This window comes from Chelonia mydas, chromosome 13 (assembly GCF_015237465.2).
Source record: "Chelonia mydas isolate rCheMyd1 chromosome 13, rCheMyd1.pri.v2, whole genome shotgun sequence".
Classification (NCBI taxonomy): Eukaryota; Metazoa; Chordata; order Testudines; family Cheloniidae; genus Chelonia; species Chelonia mydas.
Window position 1 is genome coordinate 38,213,727 of NC_051253.2, and position 19,060 is coordinate 38,232,786.

A 19,060-nucleotide genomic window follows, 5' to 3' on the forward strand; every position below is an offset into this window, starting at 1 on the left:
AATGAACACCCAAGTATCAGTGTTACTGGGTTGAAATTCCTACCATAATATTCCTACTTCTTAGAAGAAAATAGTTCATATACAGCAGTGATGGGACGTAAAAGAAGGTGGACAGATCAGATTCAGATCTTGTGGGGTTTTCCCCATTTGCTGCAAAAATGTGGAGATACCAGCTTCACCTTATGAATCAGTCACTGGCCATTGGAGGAGGTAAGTCTAAGCTTTAGTGATATTGTAGCAACATGATTATCTATCTCTTTATCCCTCCTTTTGTGGTCCTCACTGTGAAAGCATCAAAATGATAACTATATTTTTCAAATGTATACCATATGACCGAATATTTTTCCTGATCAATGTTGTTCCTGAACGTGTTGGTACAGGAAAAGACAAACATCAGAAGAGATGCAGTTAAATGAAAAATATTATTATACTTCTAACCAGAAAGGAATTCAGCATCATCCTATACAAACTCCAGAAAAAATATAGTGTAAAATATTCTTAATTTTTAGTTAAGTCTAACTGGAGCTTTTGTGGCGATGTTATCCAGTGAATTTATCCCTCCATTCAGACAGATAGATATTGGGTTTTTTCTGTATTCTTTATGGCCATTGCTCTATGTGATCTCTATCTAATTCTAACCCATCCATCTGTATGTCTACATTGAGATAAAAGACCCACAGCACTGAGTCTCAGACCTGGGTCAGCTGACTCTGGCTCCTGGGGCTAGCCTGCAGGGCTCTAAAATTGCTGTGTAGATGGTCAGTCTCAGGCTGGAGCCCAGGCTATGAAACCTGTGAATCAGCTGCGGGTCTCTTAAGCGAGACAAGTAATCAACCTATTTTTCTTAATTCTTATAAACATAGGATGGAGAATGGGTCACCCGTAAGAGAGTTCGTCCTGCTGGGCTTCCCAAGTCTTCAGAGGCGGCATATGGTCTTATTTGTCATCATCTTCTTCATATACCTTCTCACTCTAGCAGGGAATGGCCTCATCATTGTAATCGTGAGGGCTGACCAGCATCTCCAGGCCCTGATGTCTTTCTTCCTGAGCAAAATTTCCTTCCTGGAGATCTGGTACACCACTGCCATTGTACCCAAATGTTGGAGATGTTCCTGGTGGACAGAACGACCATCTGTGTTTATTGCTGCCTGGTGCAGTCATTTTTCCACTTTTTCCTGGCCTCACTGAGTTCCTGATTCTATTAGCCATGTCCTTTGACCGCTATATCACTGTATGCAAACCCCTACACTACAGCACCATCATGACCAAGAAAGTCTGCTTTCTTTTGGCCCTGGGAACCTGGGCATTGGGTTTCTTGGTTATCTTCTCCTAGGCTGCTTTGCTCCTGCAGTTGCCGTTCTGTACCGAGAACATCATCGACCATTTTTACTGTGACATTGGGCCCTTCTTGAAACTGGCCTGTGCAGACACAAGTGTCATTGAGTTCCTTGGCTACCTGGGGTCCATCACCATCATACCAATCAGCCTCCTCTGCAGTGTGGTGTCATACACCTACATCATCACTACCATACTCCACATCCACTCCACCAGTGCACACCAGAATGCGTTTTCCACCTGCACGTCCCATCTCACTGTGGTCTCCATACTGTACAGAGCCGTTATCTTAATGTATTTGAAGCCCATGGCCCACTCCTCCCTCAGTCTCAACAAGGCCGTGCCTGTCCTCAACACTGTCCTAACCCCCTTGCTGAACCCCTTCATATATCCCATAAGGAACAAAGAGGTGAAAACAGCCTTGAGGAAAGCTATGAGCAAGAGAAAGACTAGGTCAGAATGTCTATGGTTTCTGGGAGGGTAAAGAAATTAGATCATTTCCTGGTTTTCCCACAGACTGTTGACCTTCACCACAAACAAGGTGTGTTTCACATTGACATTCATAGTTCCAATGGAGACAAGGTAAATGTAGTTTTTAATCTCATTATTATTAGTTAAGGTAAAAAGCAGGTGGAAGGGAGGGGATTGACTTTGATGAGCTACATCAAGGCTAAACTACCTGTGCCCTGTCTCCACTAGGCTCTTACACCAAGTTATCCTTCCCATTAGGAGAAAACACTTATTTTCACAGTGAAGACAAAGCCATAACAAAGGAGAGATTTTCAAAGGCCAGGACAGGAGTTGGGCAGGCAACTCCCATTGACTTATAATGGGAATTGGTCACTGCAATGCCCTTTATGCTTTTCAAAATCTCCACATAAGGATCTGAGTCCACTGAAGTCCATGATGGTCTCACCATTGATTTCAGAAGATTTTTAGATCCAGCTCTATTGGGAAGAATTGGAAGGAAGGGTCATCTGGTAGGATGTGATACAGAAGAAATGGTTTAAATTTCTAGCTCCATCATGTATTTAGAGATGTCCCTTAAATTGGGATTTTCAAATGAGCATATGGTAATTTACTCTGTGTGTGTACACAGTGCCCAGTATAAAGGCACTGTGATTTCAATACGGTCCTTGAGCTGCTGCTGGACTGCAACTAATAGCAATGAAGGGCTTGAGTCGAGCCTCATTGAAATCAACAGGAGTCTTTCAATGGCACATAATAGCCTAGTCTCCTGTGGGCTGTAATACTCCGGTCTCCTTTTGGTGGTTGGGCTATTGTGTGAGTGCTGAGTGGCTGTGGGGGGTGGTATAGGTGTGAGCTTTATACTCTATCCAAATGGCTTGCCAGTGAGGAAAGCAGCCGGATTTTTAAACATGAAGCTCACCCACAGACTTTGCAATCTGCTTGTCAGGTAACTATAAAGGGTTTAGAAGGGCTGAGAGAAATACACCTGACCCTTTTATAGTGAGGAAAAAGTGTGCATGGATTGGTCTATGTGGAATGTCCCCAGAAGCACTGAGAGAGTCTTTCCTACTGTAAACCTCTGAGCCAGGTTTTCAGCGGGTGCAGATCAGAAAAGGGGCTACGTTGGTTTACAGCAACTGGGGATAACAGTACCGAGCATTTCAGTTGTGGTGTTGGACCCATTCTAAAAGTGGCCTAGGCTGACACCTCCAGAATAGAGTTCATGAATTTTAGAGTAACCGTCATTCTTCAGGGCAACTCATTCACATTGACATCTTACATTGTTAGAGAGACCAGCTGGGTGAAGTAATATCTTTAATTGGACCAACTTTTGTTAGTGAGCAAGACAAGCTTTCGAGCGATACAAAAGCTCTTCCTCAGGTCCCATAAAAGTTAGTCCAAAAATATTTCCTTACCCACCATGTCTCTCTGATATCCTGGGACCAACAAGCCTACAACAACAGTGAATACATCTTTATAATGTCAACTTTCATTCAGATCCCTTCCACAAGTGGCAAAAAACTGGGATTTTCTACTTGTGTCACTCATCAGATGGTGGACAATATATTTCACAGAGCAGTGATCTTTATGTACATGAGATCCTCAACCCAAACCCACCTAATAGCCTTTTAGCCAGGTTAACAAACCTTGTGCATGGGGGGAAGCAACGGACGTGATATATCTTGACTATAGTGAGGCTTTAGATATTCTCTCACATGATCTTCTCATAAACTAGGGAAATATAGCGTCAATAACCCTTCTATATTGTGGGTGCCCAACTGGTCGGGAAACCGTATTCAGAGAGTAGTTATCAGTAGTTCACAGTCAACCTGGAAGAGCATCATATTGAGTGGGGTCCCACAGGGCTCTGTCCTGGGTCCAGTTCTATTCAATGTCTTCATCAATGATTTAGATAATGGCATAGAGAGCACACTTATAACGTTTGTGGATTGCACCAGTCTGGGAGGGGTTGCAAGTGCTTTGGAGGACAGGATTTGAAATCAAAATGATCTTGACAAACTGGAGAAATGGCCTGAAATAAACAGAATGCCATTCAATAAGGACAAATGCAAAGTACTCCACTTAGGAAGGAATAATCAAATGGGAAATGACTACCTAGGAAGGAGTACTACAGAAAAGGATCGGGGGTTTATAATGGATCACAAACTAATTATGACTCAAGAATGTAACAATGTTGTAAAAAAAAAAGTGAACATTATTCTGGGTGTGGCAAGGTGATGACTCACTGGTGTGGCGCCTCCTGCTGGTTGTCCTGGGGAATTAGCTCTTCCAGCCTGGAGTGCCCTCTGCAGGCCAGTGTCTCGCCTGCCGCTGGCCCCCGAGTCCCTCCTGGACCCCGGTGCCCCTTTACGTCAGGATTCTGCCCCCAGCAGTAACCCACAATCTGGGTCTCCCCACCCAGGGGAACCCCCACCCCTCTATCCCCACCTTGCCTCAGTGGCTACTGCCAGTCACCATCTAGCCCCCGCTCACTGGGGCAGACTGCAGTCTGTAAACCACTCATCATCGGCAAGGGGGTAGGACCAGCTGCCTCTGCCAAACCCCAGGCTGCCCCTCTGCAGCCCCAGTACCTTTCCTGGCCTTTAGCAAGGCCTCAGCCTGGGGGTTTCCCAGGCTGGAGCTCCCCAAATCCTCTGGCCTTCCCCCAGCCCTGCTCCACTCTAGGTGCCCTGCTCAGCTCCCAGGCAGGCAGGTCCTTCTCTCTCAGAAGCTAGAGACAGACTCTTTCTGCCTGAGCTCCTGGCTCACAGCCCTTTCATTGGGCCCGCTGTGGCCTGACTGGGGCGTGGCCCCAGCTGTGGCTGCCCTCCCAATCTAGCCTTTTCTCTGAGCCCCAGCCCTCCCCCAAGGCGGGCTTTAACCCTTTCAGGGCCGGAGCGGGTGACCACCCCGCTACACTGGGATGTATTAGCCAAAGTGTTGTAAGCAAGAAATGAGCAGCAATTCTTCCACTCCACCCAGCACTAATGAGGTTTCAACTGGAGAATTGTGTCTGGTTCTGGGCACCACACTTTGGGAAAGATGTGGACAAATTGGAGAAAGACCACTGGAGAGCAGCAAAAATGATTATAGGTCTAGAAAACCTGACCTATGAGGAAAGATTAAAAAAAGTATGGTTTGTTTAGTCTGGAGAAGACTGAGATAGGATATAACAGTCTTCAAGTACATAAAGGGTTATTATAAAGAGGAGGGTGACAAATTGTTCTTGTCCTGTCCTCAGTGGATAAGGAGAAGTAATGGCCTTAAATTGCAGCAAGGGAGATTTAGGTTAGACATTAGGAAAAACTTCCTAACTCTAAGGATAGTTAAGCCCTGAACAAGTTGCCGGGGAGATTGTCTAACCTGCTCTTAAAAGCCTTCCGTGGCAAAGATCCAAGAAACACCTGTCAGGGATGATTTAGATAATCCTTAGCCCTGATTCAGCACCTGGCATGGCCTAGGTGACCAATCAGAGTCCCTTCCAGCCTACATTGCACTGATTCTTCATCGGGGGAAAGAAGGTGCTGTTCCTGCTTAATGCAATGTTAGTTCCGCTTTGAAATTCTTTCATCTGTACCCACAGCAACACAGAGTTCAAAGAAGTGTTGAGAAAAACCATGAGGAGAAAAAGACATCCCTAAACAACTGGGATTCTGTGGACTCCAAAAAACGTGACCAATCCAAGCAGAACAACTAATGTTTGAAAGTGCCTAACTCAGTTGAACTATGCCCGTGTATCCCATTTAAAAATCTGGATCTGTGGATTTTATGGTCCACTAATTGTATGACAGTTTTTTAGCAGTGGTATCTCCCTTGACTTAGAGGCACAGTATTCCATGACCTGAGGATCATACTTGTGACTCAGGACTCAGTTTTGTTTAAAGCTAAGGGACAAACATGCCTGAAGTAGTTAGGTGTCCAATTCAAATTGAAACGCAGTGAGATCTGGATGCCTCGATTCCTTACGTTTCTTTGAAAATCCCATCCTAACTCCTTTGCAGAATCAGGGCCTAAGAACTCACAGAAAAACATACATGGTTGGAGAGAAACTGCATTACATCCACAAGTAGAACTGGTATAGACTTCAGTGAGAAATAAAAATGCAGATGTGAAAAGTTTGTTAAAACTTTTAATTAGCAAGTGAAACTCCAACACTAGTTTGCAACTCCTTGTTAAGAGGAACTGTAGGGAGTTGGAGAAACTGGACTCCCGGTGGGACATAGGCGGAAACAAAACAGTAACTCCCCACAAATGATGTTTGATTTTAGTAAAAAAACAATGCTGGAAACAAATAAAAAAGTTTAGTTTCACCCAAAAATGATTACTTCAAGGAACGGATGATAACAGAAGTATGAAAGGTTGAAATCTCTGAACCTTTACTTTTGATATGAATATAATACTAATTCTAAAGGTTAGTAGAAAAGAGAGGTGAACATCCTTGTGCTCAGTGATCTATAGATTGGCATGGTTAAATTCACTGAACCTTGTAAAACATTGAGTTTTTTGAAGGATAGAGAAGTTGAGTTTCAGTGGAATAAAGTTCTACTTCTACAGAACTGAGCACTGCAGTTTTGAAAATGTTTTTATATTATATCAGGTGACATTCTTCACCAACTTCTGTTCCCTTCTGCAAGACAAAGGATAGTTTTTGGAATTTCCGATGTTTATCCCAGTTCCTGGAATGTGTTGGTACATATCTTCCTGGTGATAACTCATGAATGGTTTTGTTCTGTAGCGTGTGTGAGATTGTCAAAGGCAGCCAGGGAAACTGGGCACCGGTTAAAAGTCAAAGGCAGCTGGGCAATGAATATAGGGGATGAGGATGCTGTCTGCTGTAGGGGATATTTCCATCACTCTCTTACAGCGGAGATGTAGCTCTGCTATATTTATGGTTGAGATTTGCTTACTGTTAAATAACCCTTTGTCCAGAGTGCTCAGAATTCCAATTGCCTACTCAGATTCTGCTGAGAATTGCCATGTCCTGGGTAGGGTTAATGGTCCATATTTGGCAGTAATTTATGTGCGGGTTTCCCCAGTCAATGGGCCCCCAGAATATACCATGTGACATCAAAACTCTACTGTTGTCGTAACTCTGTTGCTCACATCTTGGGCTCAGATTATGGCTCTGATCTGCCACAGACAATACCAACGCACTCAGGGCTGATCTCTGCTGGTGTCCAGAGAAAGTAACCTTATTGGGAGTAGGCTGACAAGCAGGAGAACATGGGCATCGGGACTAGGACATCTTTGCTTACCCGAGACTTTTCAGACAGCCTTGCATCAGTGTAACTGGCTGGCTCCAAGAGACAGATCGTTGCAGTTTAACCCCGTGTTTTCTGTCTTTGGGTTCAGACCGCAGCAGCATTCTGAGAATGCAGCTTGTGCTTGCTGCCTACTTCAGCTCAGGTCCTCTTTTTGTAAGATTTGGCATATGACCAAAGCTTCTGGTTTAAGGGCCAATCCTTCACAGTGATCTAAAGTGCATATAAATAGTCAGATTGCTTTGCAAACTGCAACATTTAATGTGGTCCAGGGTTAGTGTATGTCGACTGAGGTCATTTAGGCCGAGAGTCCGTCAGATACAGACCCCAAATTAGGAGCTGACTTTAATATTCCAATCGCTCCAAAACCCATGTGCATAGGGATAATGGCTTGAAAATTGGGATGCCACTAGGCCATCTGGTGTAGAGTTTGTGATGCAAATTAAGGGTCGCTTGATTAAGGGGTTCCACAACACTCCCACTGTAAAATGATCTGCCTCTATCGCTTTTAGATGGGAATAACCCTTTTTGTTGCTGAAATGGGAAATCTAAGATCTGATCTACATAAAACTGACATCACTTATCTGCCCCTTGGTCCCAAGCTGAACTAAGGGGCAGTTTACAAATCGTTCAAAACTTATTGCACTCTAAAAGCTTTAGCACCTCTGCTTAGACACAGCTCGCATCTCTGAGCTCTATTTTTCCTCAGGCACTCCTTGACAAGTGACAGTAATATACTCGGAGTCTTATACTCGTGTGGGAAGTCAGCGGAACAGGCATGGCTCCCTTGAATACGAGGGCCAAAACGCAGGTTCCTGAGATGCCGTCAGACCTGCATGCTGACAAACAGTTGGTATATATGGGGCAGTTTACCTGGGTTCTTTTCTAAAAGTGGGAGAGTTGCAAGATTCCACCCAAGATGTGAAAGAGTAAGGGTCTGTCTACTCAGCAACTAGACACCTGTGGCTGGTGCATGCCAACCGACGTGGGCTCGCGGGGCTCGGCTGCGGGGCTGTTTCATTGCTATGTTGCCTTCCGGGCTTGGGCCGCAGCCCAAACTCTAGGATCCTCCCACCTCGTGGGGTCCTAGAGCCCGGGGTCCAGTCCGAGCCTGGAAGTGTAACGATATGGGTGACAGCAGGGTGAAGCCCTTGTTCATTTACTTATTTGATATTTCTTTTCCTGATGAGGATTTTTCTTTCTCCAAAGAACAACAAAATACCAAAATATTTCTTGTAGGAATTGAAGGCTGCCCTCTTCAAGGAACAAATTAGGGTACAAGTTAATTTCTCACTTATTCTGGTGCACCTGCATTGAAAATTAGTGGAATTATCACAAGTTTGAATGGATCTAGTAGACTACATTTATTTATCCTTACAACTGTACCAAAAAGAAAAGTTGGGATATCCCTAGGAATTCATCAGAGAAGATTAGCAAAGAATATTATGAAATAACTAAATTGAGACTAATACTTTGTAGTAAAATCTAAAATGCTTCTTAATTTCTTATTCCCATTAGAGAGAGAGAGAGAGAGAGAGAGAATATGGGCAATGGTACAACGATCAGAGTTCATTCTCTTGGGATTTCCCAATCTTCATGGAATGCAGATGGTGTTCTTTGGTGTCATTTTATTCATGTATCTCTTACCTCTTGTGGGGAACAGCCTCATCATCACAGTTGTGAGGGTTGATCAAAAACTTCACACTCTGATGTATTTCTTCCTCTGTAAGCTCTCCTTGTTGGAGATCTGGAGCACGACCCTTGTGGTCCCAAAGATGCTGGCCAACCTACTCTCGGACAGAACCACCATCTGTTTTTCTCCATTTCTCCCTGGGCAAAAGGGAGTAGGTCATCCTGACGTCCATGTCTTTCGACCACTATTTGGCCATATGCCGACAATTGCATCATGCCACCATCGTGACTAGCAGAGTCTGTCTCCATTTGGCATTGCTGGTTTGGCTTGGAGGAATTGTGCTCATCTTCTTCCATCCACTGCCAATGTGGATCCTGCCGTTCTTCAGGGACAATCGAGTTGACCATTTCTATTTTGACCTTGGGCCACTTCTGAAACTGGCTCGTGTTGACACATCCATCATAGACTTCACAGGTTTTATAACAACTGTCATACTGCAGGGCAGTGCATTTCTTTTTACGTTGACATCATAAATACATCTTTATCATATCCACTATCATCCAGATCCCTTCCTCCACTGACCAAAAAAAAGGCTTTTTCTACTTGTGCTGCTCATCTGGCAGTGGTTAATATATTTTATGGGGCACTAATATTTATGTATATGAGACCTTCAACTCATTCTTCCTTTAGGATAAACAAGGTGGTCTCCTTATTCAACACAGTCCTACTTCCAGTTTTAGACCCTTTCATCTATACCTTCCAAAACACAGAGTTCAAAGAGTCCCTGAGCAAAATGATAAACTGAAAAAAGAAATTTCTACACATGTAGGATTCTCTGGGCTGTGAGAACTAAAATTTAACCCAAACACAATAAGCGAGGTTTCCCTATTGTTCTGAGCGAGGCTAAGGATGAGATGAAGGTGGAATTTTAATTTATACCTTCTGAAGATTTGGATCTGTGGATTGTGTTCACCATGATAATATCTTGCAGATTTTAGCAGTGTTTTTAATCCATTGATTTGGATTTTCATTTTATATACCTGAAGGGATATACTTGTGACTTTGGCCTCAAATAAATTCAGAGCTTCTAGTATCATTATTTTTAAAAAAATGATAAAAATGCATTTTGGATCTAAAATGTCAAAGACTGGGGTAATGTATTTGTAGATAGAAATTAGAATATGTACAAAGTTGGTATATAAAACATGACATTTTTAGTGTGCTCCCTGCGTGTATTTTTACAGCTGCATTTACTAAGTTTATGAACAATTATTCTTTTTCACTTCTTTTACCCCGTAGTCTTTGTAATATTTTTCAGCATGTCCTGAAGGTGATAAAAACACAACATGAACAAAAGTTGAGGTTTCTAAACTGCCTAAGGGGGATAGACATGCACATCCCTTTGAAGGGTACTTGGGCTTTGGTGCCTAACTCCCTTAGGCTTACCTGAAAATCCAAACTTTAGTGATTTATATATCTGTATTAAATATTATATAAACCAATGTTTTGTACTCTTCATATTACTATATTGTTAAGGTTGGAATATTAGAAATAAGACTATAAGTAATTCCTTTATTTCTTGGTCTTGTTCTATACATTTTAAAACATTGTTGTCTTTAAATTTCCACAAAAAAAATTACATATTACTCTAGGCACATTTGAGTTAGGTTGATTTAAAAAAAATAGTTCTCTCATTGCAATGAAAAAGCATGATTTTTATCGGCACACAATTCAGGTTAAACTGTGTTAAATTACCATTCATATTCCATTGTGCTATTTGAGTTTGGAAGTTTTCAGGTTTTCAATACCCAAGAAACTTAAAAAAAATTGCTGCAGGAAATTTCAAAACATGCAGAATCAGTCCATTTTCAAACTGCAAAGTCGTGTTTCAAATTTTGACAAAACATTCGTTTTTTCCAGCCATTGCTGGTAGTTCTTAATGGATTTGTGTGAATTTAGTCATTAATGACAGATTTCATAATAGGAACGTAAGTGCAGTCACTATATTATACAATGTTAGAATTTACAAATTGTCTTGTATAGCATAATTAGTGCTGTTAGTTTGAGATTTTGAACCCCACCCCAAAGCAGATTTGAACATGCAATCACCAGATTTTAAATTCTCGGGCTGAGTGTCAGTCAGGTAAAATCTAAAGCAGAAAACTCCTGTAAACACTTGTATATGTGAGTGACTTGATGGCTGTGCTTCTCCTAGTCCTTTCACTGGGACTACTTATGTGCTCAAAGCACTCCTCTGCACAAGGGTTTACACAACTGGGAACTGCATTCTATGATTTCTGTAGATGATTGTCTTGTTTTGTCTAAATAATTATGTAAATGCATTTTGGGGAGTTTTGACTAATACCAAGTGCTATTCACCAAGAATTGAGAATGGGATTTTCCAGTGACCTTAAGGGAGATAAATAGGGTCAGATTTCTAAAGCTAAGGGCCTAAAATGCAGCTCGGCACCTAGTGGGGTTTTAAAAAGTGCTTAGATGCTGAACTCTCCTCGATTTAAATGATGTTAGGTGCCAGATTCACAAAAATTGGCACCGATGTCCAACTTTTAGGCATCATGGGTGTGACGGTGCCCACCATAAGGCTTTATGGAAATATGCTTATGAATGTAAATATGACATAACTGGAATATGTTCTATGATACATAAGCCATGTAACATATCTCTGTAAAGGTTATGATCTACTGAATCTATTCATCCTATTTGTATGCAAGTACCATTTTTGTATTCGAAGTTATGAATATTGGCTGGGTATTGGCTTGATTTTTAAGTAACCTTTGTAAAGCATTTGGTCAGCTTCTTGAGAAAGGAATGTGCAAATCAAGAAGGACTTAAACTACAATGGATCTTGGAAGGCTCCAATCCATGTAAGAAGTCTACTTGAGGACGTTCAAGATAGCATGTGACCCATGGCTGCTACCTGGTAAGAAACTGTGACTCATGCATGGACATGTGACTTGCCCAGGTGACTCCAGAACTCCATCTTGGAGCTGGACTTTGCATAGGCGAGAGGAGGGGTCTCCACCCACAAGAGAAAGTCTATTTAAGCCCGTGGGAGACCCCTCCATTTTGTCTTCAGCTGGCTAAGGAGATAGCCTCTCCACCCTCAAGGATACCTGAAAGAAACTGGAACAAAGGACAGTAACTACAGGGGGTGTGAGTGCTTGCTGGACCCAGACTAGAAGGAGGCTAGTCTGTAAAAGAGAGCTTACTAGAACTGGTGAGGTTTTTATCTGTGTTTAGTTTGATTAGACATAGGCTTGTGTGTTTTATTTTATTTTGCTTGGTAATTCACTTTGTTCTGTCTGTTACTACTTGGAACCACTGAAATCCTACTTTCTGTATTTAATAAAATTGCTTTTTACTTATTAATTAACCCAGAATATGTATTAATACTTGGGGGGGGGGGGGAGCAAACAGCTGTGCATATCTCTCTATCAGTGTTCTAGTGGGCGAACAATTTATGAGTTTACTCTGTATACGCTTTATATAGGGTAAAACAGATTTATTTAGGGTTTGGACCCCATTGGGAGTTGGGCATCTGAGTGGCTAGTGGCTAGCGGCTCTGGCTCAAACCAGGCAGGGCACTGAAATCCTAAGCTGCCAGGGCAGGAAAGCAGGGGCAGAAGTAGTCTTGGCACATCGGGTGGCAGCTCCCAGGGGGTTTCTGTGATCCAAACCCAGACCCAGGTCTGAACCATGTCCCCTAACATCTGTAGGCTTAACTGAAAGCAGCTTACAGTATTCCTGTCCTTGATACTCAGATGGCCAACTCCCAATGGGGTCCAAACCCTAAATAAATCTGTTTTACCCTGTATAAAGCTGATAAAGGGTAAACTCATAAATTGTTCACCCTCTAGAACGCTGATAGAGTTCCACTGGTGGACATGCAAAAATACCTGCTGCAGTTCCGACAAAGCTAGGTTCCTCAGTGCCCCCATTTACACCCAAGGACTGGAGGAATTCCCTAACTAGGCACCCCATCATCTATCTCACCTGTGGGCCCCCGATCCAGTGGGCATAGTTAGTATACTTCCCTGGGAGACCCAAGTTCCAATCCCTCCTTTGCTGGATTTGGGGCGGGAACTTGAAACCAGGTCTCCCACACTCTAGGTAAATGACCCAAAGAAAAGCCCATTGGGTATTCTGGATTGATGCTGTTTCAATCTCTTGTTGAAGCTTTTCCACTTTGTGTAAACAATTAAATATTCATTGGGTAGGGACCTGAACTTGTATTTCCCTCATACAAGATGGTTCTTCCTCACATGTTCAGCGTCTAACTGGTCGCCATATGTGTGAAATTTCCCCCCTAGTCAGTCTGGCAGTGATCTATTCACCTTCCTCGGAAGCATGTGAGTGCACCACAGTCCCTCCTAGTCTCTGCCCGTGGCATATGATAGTGTAGTCGCCTTTGGTCTAATTTTGGCTGTTGGGTTTAGGGTGCGGGTCCCTCTCACAGGTGCCTAACTCTCCCACTGCAATGCACGGGGAGTCAAGCAAGTAAATCTCTTTAGGGCCCTGATATCTCCACGTCCTATTAATGTCAATGGGATTTAGGCATCTAATACATTTGAGGATCTGGGGCTGGGTGTCTAATACAGAGCTGTAAATTCCATGGGTAACAGGGTGCCTAGGAGTTAGCCATGCCTACATCCCCTTTGAGAATCTAGGCCTAGGTGCTCTTGAAAAGCCCACCTTTTGGGATCCTGCAGAGCTGGGAACCCTGGGAGTCCTGGCTCAAGCTTGGGCTCTCAGGACTTCTAGGTTCCCTCCTTCATGGCAGGGAACCTGGCAGCCCACAAACCCCTATCTTGAATCAGGGATGTCAGGGCCTCCAGGCGTCTGGCTTCTCACCAGCCGACCAGCCAGAGCTCTGGGCAGCTCGGGCAGTCTTGTCAATTCCATTTAGAAAAAATTGTTCTGATATTTAAAAGTGAACATTTCGGACTCTCTTCCCTCCCCCCACCATCTTTCATCACCTTTCTTTTTGCCCCTGAGTCTGCATTTACCAATTAATGTATTAACATTTGGTCCCACTGGTGTTTGACTATTGCTGGGATTGTGGACTATAGACTTGGAATTCATGACCCAAGTTATAATAAAAGCAGTTGTGTCACACTCTGAGGCTGGAGACGCTGATGAAAAAAACAGTAGTCAAGCTTCTGTAAGTAAGAAAGGAAATAACTGTGTGAAATCTATGTTATTGTCTTTGCCATCATATTACACTTCTTCTATATATAAACTGGAGTATCAATAGGACTTTACCCAGAGAATATCTTTAGTAATGGAGAATGCCTTATATAGTATGGTGACAGGTTTCGGAGGGGTAGCCATGTTCGTCTGTATCAGTAAAAACAAGAAGGAGTCTTTGTGGCACCTTAGAAACTAACAAATTTATTTGGGCATAAGGTTTGTGGGCTAAGACCCACTTCATCAGATGCATGGAGTGGAAAATACAGTAGGCAGGTTTAAATATACAGGACATGAAAAGATAGGAGTTGCCTTACCAAGGTGGGGGGCAGTGCTAACGAGGCCAATTCAATCAAGGTGGATGTGGCCCATTCCCAGCAGTTGACAAGAAGGTCTGAGTATCAACAGAGGGAAAATTATTTTTTGTAGTGACCCAGCCACTCCCAGTCTTTATTCAGGCCTAATTTGGTGGTGTCAAGTTTGCAAATTAATTCCGGTTCTGCAGTTTCTCATTGAAGTCTGTTTTTGAAGTTTTTTTTTTGTTGAAGAATGGCCACTTTTAAGCCTCTTTTCAACTTTCCCTTATGGTACTTGTTGACTGTCGGTCTCGTGCCAGTATTTAGCCTTAGATGGAGTTTACCACCAGCTTTGGACTGCATTCCCAAGCAACCAGACTCCAAGAAGACCCAGTCCCGGCATGCTGGGGGCCGCTACCGGCCTCACACCATCCACGGGTGTGCGGATCCCCCCCATTTACCTCTTAATGGTTTCACGCCCTCTTGACTGGGGTCTTCTTTCTATATGTTGTAGAGGGCTATATTACTCTTGGCCAAATAACAGGCTCATTTGGAATTATTTCATCAAAGATTATTAATCCATCTCAGATCATTATTACATTAAGAAAAGCAACACCAAAGAAAGTAAGCACACAAATCCCACTGAATTTCAGGGAGAGTTGGACAACTCCCTTTTACTGCTTTATAATTGAAATGGGATTTTTTCAAATAAGAAGTTGTGATGATTGTATCTTCCTTCTCTTCTTTATGCAGCTGAGTGAGAAATGAAGCCATAGATACTGAGAACCAAACCAGAGTGAAGGAATTCATCATAGTAGGATTTCCAGGCAATTCCAGATTGAAAATTCTGGTCTTCCTACTTCTTCTGGTGATCTACACGCTGACGCTTATGGGGACCATTGGGATCATAGCCTTGGTGTGGAGCGATTACTGCCTCCACACTCCAATGTACTGGTTTCTCTGCAACTTGTCCATCTCAGAGATATGGTTCACCATGGTCATCCTTCCCAAAACAATGATGAATCTTATGGCGGCACATCAAGCTATTTCTTTCAATGGGTGTTTCACCCAAACCTAATTCTATTTCTTCCTTAGGACCTCAGAGTATATCCTGGTAGCCGTGATGTCCTTTGATAGATACATAGCTATTTGTAAGCTGTTGCATTACCCCATCATCATGAATGGAAAGTTGACTCTCCAGTTGATTATTGGCACTTGGTTGGCAGCCTTTATATCAGTTCTCTGCCCAACCATTCTGGTGTCCCGCTTGCCATTCTGTGGCCTCAATGACATTAACCATTTCTTCTGTGACATAAGACCCATTTTGAAACTGGCTTGTACAGACACACACCTCATTGAATGGGTGAGCTCCCTATACACTTCCACTGTGGTGCTTAGCTCTTTGCTCTTAACAACAGTGACCTACGTGTGTATCATCACCACCATCTTACACATCCCATCCACCACCGGTCAGCAAAAGGCATTTTCCACCTGCGCAGCTCACATTGCAGTGACGTCCATCTTCTACAGCTCTTCCATTTTCATGTATTTATTACCCCAAAAGACCCACTCGTCAGGGTTGTACAAAGCAGCAGCCATTCTTCACACAGTGGTCACCCCTTTGCTAAACCCATTCGTATATCACCTCAGGAATGAGAAAGTAAGAGATGTCTTCAAAGACATGCTAAGGCAGGGATGGGTGGTTCGCTTCAAAAGAGTCTGAAAAACTTTACATTGTGATTCATAATTTGCAAAGATCAAGGAATGAAATGGAGGTCAAAGAAGGAGTCATGGGCAAAATATGCAGATGCATCAAAATGACTTAGGATCCTAAGTTCCATTTTTAAAGTGATTTAGGGCCAGATTTTTAAATAAATATGGCATCTGAAGATGCATATACATGCCTGGTGGGACTTTCAAAAGGATTTCAATGTGAAAATCCCATTAGGTGCCTATCTGCACCTTTATGCACACAAATACTTGAAAAAAATCTGTCCATTTAGACAATTAGGAGCCTAACTTTAATTGGAAAAAAATAGAATTGAAGGTTTCAAATGCCCAAGTCACGTTTGAAAATGGGACTTAAGCACCCAATTGCCTTTAAAAATATGGCCTAAGTCCCATAAGGAGTTGAAATCAATGGGAGTTAGCAGCAGATTTTTAAAGGTATTTAGCCACCTAAGGATCTCAAATGATTTAGGTGCTTTTAAAACTTTTGCACTGCTCCCATTTTCCAAAGCAATTTAGGGAATCTTAGTCCCACTGACTCAGTGTGACCCTGGGAGAGGGGTTCACATGATCTCTGCTGTAATAATAATAACAATATTATCACCCAGGCACGATTTAGTCCTAGCAGCCACGGATTCCGTGACTTTGCCAGGCCTCCGTGACTTCTAGGGTTTCAGGAAGCAGAGGTGGGACTGTGCACCCTGCAACTGGGGCTGGCTGGAACCAGGACCCTGCAGCCCCAGCCCCGTCGCTGCACTCCCACGGTGGCTTCCCAGGGGTATGCAACCCCCTCTCCCCTGCCAGGTCCGGATTAGTCTTTTGTGGGCCCCCATGGAGGCAGTGGAGCCTGGCATGGGGAGGTCAGTCCCAAGAATGAGGGGCCAGCCAGGGGCAATGGGCCATGTCATGGCAGGGGTGGCCCCGCTCCACCCAGCCCAGTGCGAGGCCACTATTTACAAACCAGCAGTTACCAGATGCACAGTGGCCTGCCCAGCCCTGTGCTACCAGCATGCCCCTTCTCCCCGGGGGGGGGGTGGGCGCATGCCACGCCACACAGCCCCCCTCCAGCCCAACACCCCCAATGGCCAGAGCCCCGCTGGAGCCACTATTCCCAGTGCCCTCCCAGACCCCTCCAAAAATGCACAGCACCCTGCACAACACCACCCCTGCCCACAGCCCCACCACCCCTGCCCAGCACCCCCCACAGAACCCCCACTCCCTGGTGCCCTTACACACACACATTCTCCCTGCCCCCCTCACAGCCCAGCACCCCCCCAGGCTTCCCAGAGACCCAGTCCCCCAAGCCCTGCCTCCCGGCCGCACGCACCGGCCCTGCTGGGAGGCGACTGTGTCTGCCGGGCAGAGCCGGCAGCGCAGCCAGGGCTGGTCCCAGGACCGGGAATCGCTCTGGCCCCTCGGGAGTGGTGCGATCAGCCAGGCCAGGACCTGCCCTGGCCGGGGTCCCTCAAGACGCACTTGCCTGGAGGGGCCCAGCCAAGCCCTCTACACTGTTCTCCCCAACACACATCTGGCTGAGACTGGCCAGGCTTCTGCCCCAGTCCCAGGCGGCTCGGCTCCGGGGAGACAGGCGGGACCCACAGGTGGTGGGAAGCAGAGACAGCCCGGAGCCCGAGGTGCCCTGGGGTCCGGCCAGGGGTCAGAGAGGAGCAGGTGTAAGGGGACTGTTACCCCCTTACTAACATTCAGTGGGGGTGTTTTGGTTGGCTAGCTCCCAGCACTAAAAGGGAAAGGGTTGATGGGAAACCAGGACCCTGAGACTGATAGACCCCAGGAACAATGGGGACAGGCCAATGCTCCAGGTCAGCCTGAATGCCAGGGCGAGCAGGCTAATCAGGGAGTCAGGAGGCCAGGGGCGTCCCGTCCTCCGTGTGAGCTGGAATTGCCTGGGTCAGACCGAGTGGGGCTGAACTAAGGAGAAAGCAGGGGCCCAAGCTGAGCTGGGGAGCAGAGCTGGGCTAGCCAGAGGGACCAGAAAAGCAGCCCAGAGAGAGCAGATCCTGTCCTGGGAGGAGAGCTGCAGCAACCAGAGCCAGAGAGGCCAGAAAAGCAGCCCAGGAAGCAGGTCAGTGCCGGGAGCAGAGTCACAGAAGCAGGCTGCAGAGCAGACCTGTCCTGGGAGCGGAGCTGCAGCAACCAGAGCCAGGGGGGCCAGAGAAGCAGCCCAGGGAGCTGGAGGCAGAGCAGCAGCCGTGCAGAGACCGAGTGGTGGGGCTGGGGCTGGAGCAGTCCGGAGCTGGGTGCGGTGAGCAGCGGGGAGAGCGAGGGGGACCCTGGGCAGCGGGCTCAGCACAGGGAGACGCCTCAGCCAAGGGGCTCTGCAGGCCAGGCTTGGATCGTAACCCTGACAGGGCGGGGGCGACACTGGGACAGACGGTCCTGCCACTTAGAGCCTGAGAGCGTGTGGCCACCACCAGAGCGAGTGTCCAACCCGCAGCATCCCCGCAGCACAGCCAGGGCCGGAGCAGGGGCCTGGGACTTACAAGGAGCAGACTGTGAATTGCCCGGATGTTCCAGAGACGCTGTTTGTGATGTTCCCTGCCACAGAGCGGGGTGATGTGTTTCCTTTAACCTTTCCCATTTTTCCTTATTCTTTTTAAAATTAATTGTTGATTAAATAACTTGCATTTGCTTTAACTTGTATGTAGTGGTCAGTGGGTCAGAGAAGTGCCCAGTGCAGAGAGAGCACCCCGGAGTGGGGACACCCTAGCCCCTGTCCTAGGTGACCACAGCAGGGTTGGGGGTCGAGTCCCCCAGGAATCCTGGGCCCAGCCTTGTTGGGGTTACGAGGATTCTGCCAGCCAGGAGAGGGGAAGGGGAGTCCTCAAGGGCAGGGAAGGGTAAAGGAAGTGGGAGTGAGGACTCAGATCCTTTCACTAGCCCATTTCACCGGGGTAGTGCAGGAGCCAGGAAAGTTCCCCACAAGAGCGGGACTATTCCCGCGCTTACACAGGGAGTGGAAGGGCCAGGGGGCGGAGAGGAGATCTCGGCCAGCTGGCGGGCAGGCCAAGAGGAGCAAGGGATGGGCAGGGGGAGCCAGTGGGGTCTCGGGGCGCAGTGCAAGCGGAGCAGCCCGGGGCCCCTTCTCAGCATGGGCCCGGCTCCATGGC

The 19,060-nt window shown here is 45.6% G+C and overlaps 3 pseudogenes; all 3 read left to right on the forward strand.

Annotated features, from left to right (window-relative positions):
• Positions 1-864: 864 nt before the first annotated feature.
• On the forward strand, positions 865-1,819 carry LOC102946152 (annotated as a pseudogene).
• A 6,798-nt stretch (positions 1,820-8,617) lies between these two features.
• LOC102945925 lies at positions 8,618-9,505 on the forward strand (annotated as a pseudogene).
• A 5,116-nt stretch (positions 9,506-14,621) lies between these two features.
• On the forward strand, positions 14,622-16,130 carry LOC102945696 (annotated as a pseudogene).
• Positions 16,131-19,060: the final 2,930 nt, after the last annotated feature.